This window comes from Penaeus monodon, chromosome 4, assembly GCF_015228065.2.
Source record: "Penaeus monodon isolate SGIC_2016 chromosome 4, NSTDA_Pmon_1, whole genome shotgun sequence".
Taxonomy (NCBI): Eukaryota; Metazoa; Arthropoda; class Malacostraca; order Decapoda; family Penaeidae; genus Penaeus; species Penaeus monodon.
In genome coordinates this window covers 6175383-6183324 of record NC_051389.1, presented here as the reverse complement: position 1 = coordinate 6183324, position 7942 = coordinate 6175383, and positions in this window count along the sequence as shown.

Here is a 7942-nt window from a genome sequence, read left to right as displayed (position 1 = left end):
TTTCTTGTTTGATTTTATATCATCACCTTTTCTGTGTTTTTGTAAAATACCAGATTGATCTGTTGGTAGGTATGTTCAAGAAATGAAGTTCATTTAAAACTAGTATATAACACCTAAGTAACTAACAGCCAAAGAAATTGAGAAACCTGCAGATGTAAACTGAAAAAAAAAGCTTAGCAACCAGACAAAGAAACTACAGGTTACCAAATAGAGGAAAAATGAAATCTAAAGGGAGGGACTTTCACATGACTGGTATGGCTAACAGGCAGGAGTGGTGTGAAGCCCATCATCAGGCAACTTCAATGGGCAATCTGATCGTGCTAATGGACACATACGGGACAGAGCGACATTATGTGTACAGTTCTTGAGGAAATGGGAACTAACATTGTCTGGGCCCACACCTTTCTTTCCATTCAAGTTGCATATTGCCCACTGATACTGATATCCTGAGCAGTCTGTGGCAAAGTCCTGTCAGGGGCATTGATAGTAATTTTATTACTTAATAACTGAGTAAGGAGTTGAGCCTCCTTACAGCTAGATTGTACTGGAGGTCAGTCACTATCTCTCTCCATCCCCCCCAATCCCTTGCTCATTGTTGTCATGGGGTGGGGTGTGGTGGGGGGATTAGAAGATGAGATTGAGGCCCAATGTAAGTACTTGCTCATATCTTGCTCCATCAGCCCTCTTCTTCTCCTCCTCTCCTTTTCTTTCTCTTCTTCATCCCCTTCTGTCCACTTATCCTAATTGCTAACTCATTTTTACCCTTTTCACCACAATACTTTATTATAATGCTATATGACCTTTGATGTCTGGCACATTTATTTGTTTTGAGCATTAACCCTTATGGAAATCCACAAACATTGCCTTATTGAACCCAAAAACCTCCTTACCTGGGGGCTTTACCTCCAAGCCCCACCCTGTTGCTATATTTTGAATATTCTGCTAATGACCTTTGGTATTTATGGGTAGTAATTGTTGATAAATGAATAAATAAATATTATTTAATGGTGGGATGTTCTCTTCCTTGGCGATATCCTTTCTTCCACTATTGCTTCCGAACTGTTTCATTGTCATGGTGTTCCTTTTGCTTCACTCCCATTACTGGATAGCATAACTTGCTGTCTCTTACATTATAACGGGTCTACGATAGAGAGCCTTGTGATGTAATAGGGTGCCTCTGATAATGCCTCCATGCTCTATATTTCGCTTCAAGGGATAATTTACACCTATATCAACGGCTGGTCTGACACTGTATGTAGATTGAGAAACATAATGGTCCTGCAAGGAGTTAATGTAGTTCAGGAACCAAGTTACTAATTAACTGACGGTTCCTAAGAGGCTTTCTGCATGCTGCAGGAAATGCTTAAATGCCAGCGAGAGTAACAAGTATTTTTTCTGAAGATATTCGCGACATTCAGCCAGAAATTCTTGACAGTATTTCATCGTTTATGATGTATGAATGGGTCATTTCTCCTATATGCTTTCGAAACACTGACATTAGTAGAGAGGAGCGTTCCTGTCGGAGGTCAGCAGTTGGATTATAACGGATGTCAGTAGTGTGCCTCTTACCTGTGCAGTACTCACAAGTTGTAAGACTCGTTGCTGACCGTTATCAAGTGTGTCCCGGTTGGTAAGTTATTCTCAGTGCGACCGCTGTTACATCAGCAAACGCTTAATATACAGCTGCCCAGTCTCTCAATTCGTTTATATGCAGATTTTTCTAATTGATGGTACTTCAAAATTATGTTAAAAATGGCAGTAACAGCGTCTTCCACCCTGATTCCTATTTGCTTAATAAGCGTCATTAACGTTGCATGAAGCAGAATACTTTCTGTAGTTTCATAATCAACACTAACTCGTTCTTGTCCATATAATTTAACTGGTTGTTTTCTGCATCCGATTCAAGGCGTTGAGCTCGTGAGGAGAGACGGGCTTATCGCTTGTCAATTAGACGGAGGGGACAGGTTGTATGTCGGCTGCATCCCGGAGTACTTGTGTGAGGTCACACGTAAAGGCGTCACAATCGTACAGCCACTTGATAACAGGGATTTTCGCAGTTATCAGATCTTATCAGTTAGTGTGAGGGACGTCACTTGAACCCAGACAGCACACGCTACACCAACGAGGAGGGGTGTAGCCTAAGATTGGCTTGGGACAGACAATCTTCATATGCGATTATACAGGCTTAGGTGACTAACAGGCGACGGCTGGTTCTGCCAAGCTGGCTAGCGGGTCGTTCCCGCGATTTCACCTACTTAGCATGTACCAAGTCAGAGCCGAAATGACAGGGAGAGTTCTGCCAGTAATTCCTAACAAACCCGCAGATGAAAATCGAAGTAAAGTTTTACAGGAATGAGTGCCTCACCAGTTCATGTATTGACTTGTGTTCAAATGAATAGAGCCCCTTTGTGGAATTACCCACGTGGATAACTATACCAACACAAGAGGAAAGACGGAACTATGTGGCAAAGAGGCGGTTAGAAAAGGTTCCAATTAGTGTGCAATACAACGAAGAAGCATACAAAAAAGGAACATACACAAAATTACTGTACAGATTATTGAGATTAATGGTTACATGAAGACAAGCAAGTAAGATGAAATACAAAAAAAGAAAGAAAAAAAAAAACAAGCATACACAAGCATTTATACTTCTAAGAGAAATATATTAAGAAATATGCAGCAGGCAAGGATAAATGACCTGTACGGGCTCAGTGACCGATGTCAGCCAAACTCGTTATGAAAATCAGGTAGTCTTCTCTTTCTCTTCTCGTTTCTCCCTTTTCTTCCCTCTCTTATTTCTCTTCTCTCTTCTCTGTCTGCCCCCCCTCTCTCTCTCTCCTCTCTCTCTCTCTCTCTCTCTCTCTCTCTCTCTCTCTCTCTCTCTCTCTCTCTCTCTCTCTCTCTCTCTCTCTCTCTCTCTCTCGCTCTCGCTCTCGCTCTCGCTCTCTCTATCTCTATTCCTCTCCCACTTTTCTCTTTTTCTTCTGAACCCTCTCTCTCACGACTTGTAATCGGTTGTGACGCCTGACCTTGTGGATTATTCCTTTCTCTCCTACCATTGTTCTTTTGTTGGTGTGACCATTTAAGGTAACGGCAATAGAAAGGGGCTATGCACAGTACATACACTTGTATATTATTTGATGCCTACTATCAGCTCAATACAGTCTAGATCATCCACCCAGGTCATTACTCAACCTCCAGAAAGTATTTCTCTTCTTCCACCATCCTGTTTCACGTCCTCCACCCCCATAACTTTCTTCATCATTTACCCCATCCTCCCTTATTACTACTTTGTAACCTTATTGTCCACCTCTTCACTACATCTCTCCCCATCTGCTACCCGCCTACTCACTACCTCCCCACTTCTTCCTCACAACCTTTTGACAACTCTCTTTCCGCAATGCGTTCGATATTTTTCCGTGCTCCCTTCTCCACATGCCCCTTAGCTTCCTTGACAAACTCCCTACTCTTGCAGATGTAAGTCCCTGCCTCGTGGACTATGATGCAGCATTAGTACAATGCTAAGTCATTCCTCCTAGAGGCCGCCATAAGTCCACCAATTTTGCCAAGACTACTTTTCGTAGACATGACCTCCCCCTTAATGTTTAACATTAGCGGAAAATCCCTCCCTCTCTGACCATATCAACCGTCAGTGTTAGAATTGTTGGCGTCTAGGCTCCACAGCCCGATGCCCTTAGTGTGCCCAACCTCGTCATGGTCGATCAAACTGGTCTGCACAATCTTGCATATGTGCCAATTGCGGTGGCTCCCATAATGTATTTTATAGGGGTTGTCTTGCCTGCAAGTTTGAAATTGAGGTGACAATTATCAGATTCAATCTGATAATTGCAGGCGAGGTTTCTCTGTTATTTCCTACACCAGTACTGTCCTTCGCTCCTCCCTCCGAAGATGTTTCTACATCTCCCCAATATCTCTTCCTCATCCTACTTCCAATCCCCCCCTGTCCCTGTCAAAGTCTTTTGCCATTCTAGATCCTAATACCCCACTTTCCACCACTATTCCAGACTTTCCAGTTTCTACTTCCCAGGTGCCTATCCCTCCTCCTCCTCGCTCAACTCACCGCACAAGACAAGCTAAACGCTCCACCCCATCTCCTACCGTATCCTCAGCTCCATCAACCTCTCCCTAAGCCTCTCTAACGTCTGAACTCTCTTCTCTCCCCCATAAGGAAACCCTTGTTTATCAGGCCTTCCCAACCGACTCCACTTCAGAAACCCTCGAAGATATTCAAAACTATCTAATCATGAACCAAGATTACATACCTACACCTTATCTAACCTCCAATCTCTCTGCTCCCATTCCTTCTACACTCAAAGTAATCGCCGACATCCATCCTCCTCCTACTCATTTCCCCCCTACACCCCTTCCTCCTAGTCCCTCCCAACAGACACCATTCCCCTTGCTTCAGCTACATAATCCCCCCCTTCCCTCACCATTATCCCTTCCGATTCCCCAAAGACACACATGTGGCATTTGTCACAAACCCTTCCCTGGATTCTCTCCCTCCTGACATTTTTCCTGAAACTGTGATCCAATCGCGCTTAAACCCCCTTTTCCCTTTATAAATCCCTACCTTACCCTACGGACATCCTAGCAGAATCCCACACTTATTCGTTTAATAACGCTGATCTAATCTTGTTAATTCCTACCATCCTGAATTGCTATACTTCTGACTTTTAACACATTTAATCAACTAACCCCCCTCTACCCTTTTCATTATCACACCTTTCTATAGTGCTATATGACCTTCGGTGTCTAGCACATTTATTTTACTCTGTAGCTATTAACCATGAAAGTAATTTTTTCTGAAAACATTTGTCTTATGATTCAATTACATTTGATTATTCTCAATCACCTCTGATAATGATAACTTAAGGTATAGCATATTTTATGTATAATATATCAATTGGATTATTCATGAACCACACCATGCAAACACATACATTGCTTTTAAACCAAGAAGACATAATGAGTTGTTTGTCAGGATTTTCCAGTATTCTCTTTTCAGTTCAGACAACCAGTGTTTACTCACTTCCCTTAGGAGTTGGGGAATGTTTTTAGTTTACCTGATCACGCACGATATTCATAATACGTTTCCTTAAATAACATCCAAGGGGGTCAACCCATACACAGTTCATGGAATTATATATTGCTTTTACTTTATAGAGGAAAATAAGAATAAAGATTTTTTTTTCAGTTTGATTTAATTAACTGTAAAAACAAACCAGTAAAGGTAGTATAAACACATAAACACAACATATTATACTCAACGACCTCAAAGGAAGACCTGCTTACAGTCAAGGCACGCACACATTCGACTACAATAGTACGCTCATATAAATGTTCGTTCATTTCCACTTTATATAAAACTTTCAGGGACCGTCAATACGAAATTTTATTTGCGAGAAATAAGCTTTTACACTCTTCATGTCATGTCACATTCTATTAAAAAACATTTAAATCCCTCAGACCGGGATGATGTGACATAATGCTATGTTCACTGTGATTTTAATTTATTGATAGTTGGTGGGTGCCTCATGCTCAGGGTGAAGTGAAGCGATGGTATGGTAGCCCAGATAGTGTTAAGTACTTGCATGCCTTCTCGCTTACAGCTGTCACCGGTGGCTAGACTAGAGCAGCTCTGAATAAGCCTCCCCTGCCGGTTCATTGCCTCTCCTTCATCGAGACTTCTGCAGTGCCTCCTATTGGCCACCCATGGAAACTGGAAACCTTACGGACTCAGGCTAAATTGTGGGAGATTTCAGAGCAGCAGGAGGCCTTGGAGATACAGTCATGGCCCACCAGCATATGGACATGCCCTAGCTCCATCCCAACTCCTGATCCTCAGTCCCCTAGAGTTAATGGGCGGCTCAAAGGAAGTGGGCCTTGCCAGTCCTCCTCCCCCTAGATGCAAACTAGATACTTCCCCTCATACCCAGCAAGTGAGGCAGGCTGTGGGTCCCTTTGGGAGGGCGATTGTTTGGTGCAGGATGGGAACAAGAGTTACTAGTCCCTGCCACTAACCCAGTGTGAGGCCTGTGAGGCAAAGCATAAGGGAACCCCACTGGCGGACGTTGGTCCCCACAGGCTACTGCCTCTATTTATATTGGGTAAGATCAGCAGGGGTGATAAAGGTGGCGTCCATCTGTCTAAGTTTTAACCTCATGTGGGCTATCTAGGTAGGAGCTTGGGACATCCGGCTTCAGTATTTGGTAGTAGAGGTCTCTCCAATTGATAAGTGTATTATGGCATTCAGACTGATGCATGCTTTTGACTTTGTGTCTCTTATTGCTGTGCACACTCCTACTGATGTTTCGCCAACTAGATGACAAAGAAGCGTTCTATGCCAAACTCACATCTATGGCAGACAAATGCCCTGAGCAAGAAATTCACATTGGATTGGGCGACTTTAACCCGGTATCCGTCTGTGATCAAGCTGGTTACAAGATGCTTGTCGGACCCCATGGCTCAGGAACTGATCTCAGTAGCGAGAACAGCCTCCTTTTAGACTTTGCTAGGTCCCAGAGATTAAGGATTTCTGGCTCCTGGTATTAGCACTCCATCCCACATTGCTGGACTTGATATGCTGATATGGGTATTATGGCCAAGGAGATCGACCACATTCTTGGCAGCACTCACTATAGGATCCTACATGGTTTACCAGAGTGCTGAATTCTGTGGTACTGACCATAGATTGGTTGTGGCAACCCTACTGGTCAAAACCTCTGTTTCCAGTGGCCACTCCAGGGTGTTTCATTTCGACAAATTGAGGAAGGAGGAGTATACTCGGAGGTTCGCCATAGCAGTCTCTGATCAGTTCACAGTGCTCGAAAACCTGATGGACCCTGTAGCTCTATGAGATTTCTTTGAGTGTGAAACACTCGTTTCGTTGGCAAATGCCTGAGGGTAATGCGGAACTTCATTTCACTGGTGACACTAGAGGCCACAGATGTGTGTTGCATGGCTCGACTGAATGGCAATCAGGATTTGTCCCATTCCTTGGTGTGCAGGGCTCGGACACTGCTGAGAAGGGACAAGGAACAGCTCATCAGGAGTCTTACTGAGGAGATTGAAGGCCATTTCCTAGAAAATGACCTGTATCCTGCCTACCAAGCCCTGAGAACTGAACTCCAAGCCCCCCCCCCCTCATAGCTGACTGCAGTCCACTAAGTGGATGGACGGATTATGTCAGCTCATGTTAGGGTTCAGTAACGTTGGGCTAAGTATTTTGAGCAGCTGCATTAGGTAGAACCTGGTTCTATTCCCCAGGACCTGTTGTGGGGCTATGGTCATCCCTCTCTGGAAGGGGATCACTGGGACTGTAGCAGCTATTATGGCATCACACTGCTCAAGCAACTCTTTTGCTTATATTCTTCTTTAAATGCATCTATGACCACCTACCAAGGCACTAGAAACTGAATCATTCTGGATTCGCTCCTGGCAAGTCCACAATAGACCGTATCCTAGCATTTTGAGTCACTGTGGAACGTTGTCATGGGTTTGGCTGTGGGTTGCCTGCAGCCTACGTCGTCCTCAAGAAAGTATTTGACTCGCTATGAAAGATCCTGAAACTTGGGGGAATTCTGACATGGATTCTTGGTTTAATAACAAGCCTATATACTGGTTCCGAAAGTGCCGTGAAGTGTGGTGGGGGCCTGTCGAGCTTCTTCCTTGTTAACTAAGGAGTGAGACAAAACTGTCCTTGCCACCAACACTTTTCAACACTTGCATGGACTAGATAATGGGGCAGAGCTACTATCCAAAGTCTGTGGAGCAACACTGGGCAATGTCAAGGTCACAAACCTCGACTTTGCCGACGATGTTGTTATCCTCTCTGAGTCTCTGGAATCTCTGCTGGCGGCTCTTGATGCAAGTAGTAGTGAAGTGAAGTCCTTGAGCCTAGAGGTCTCCTGGACCAAGA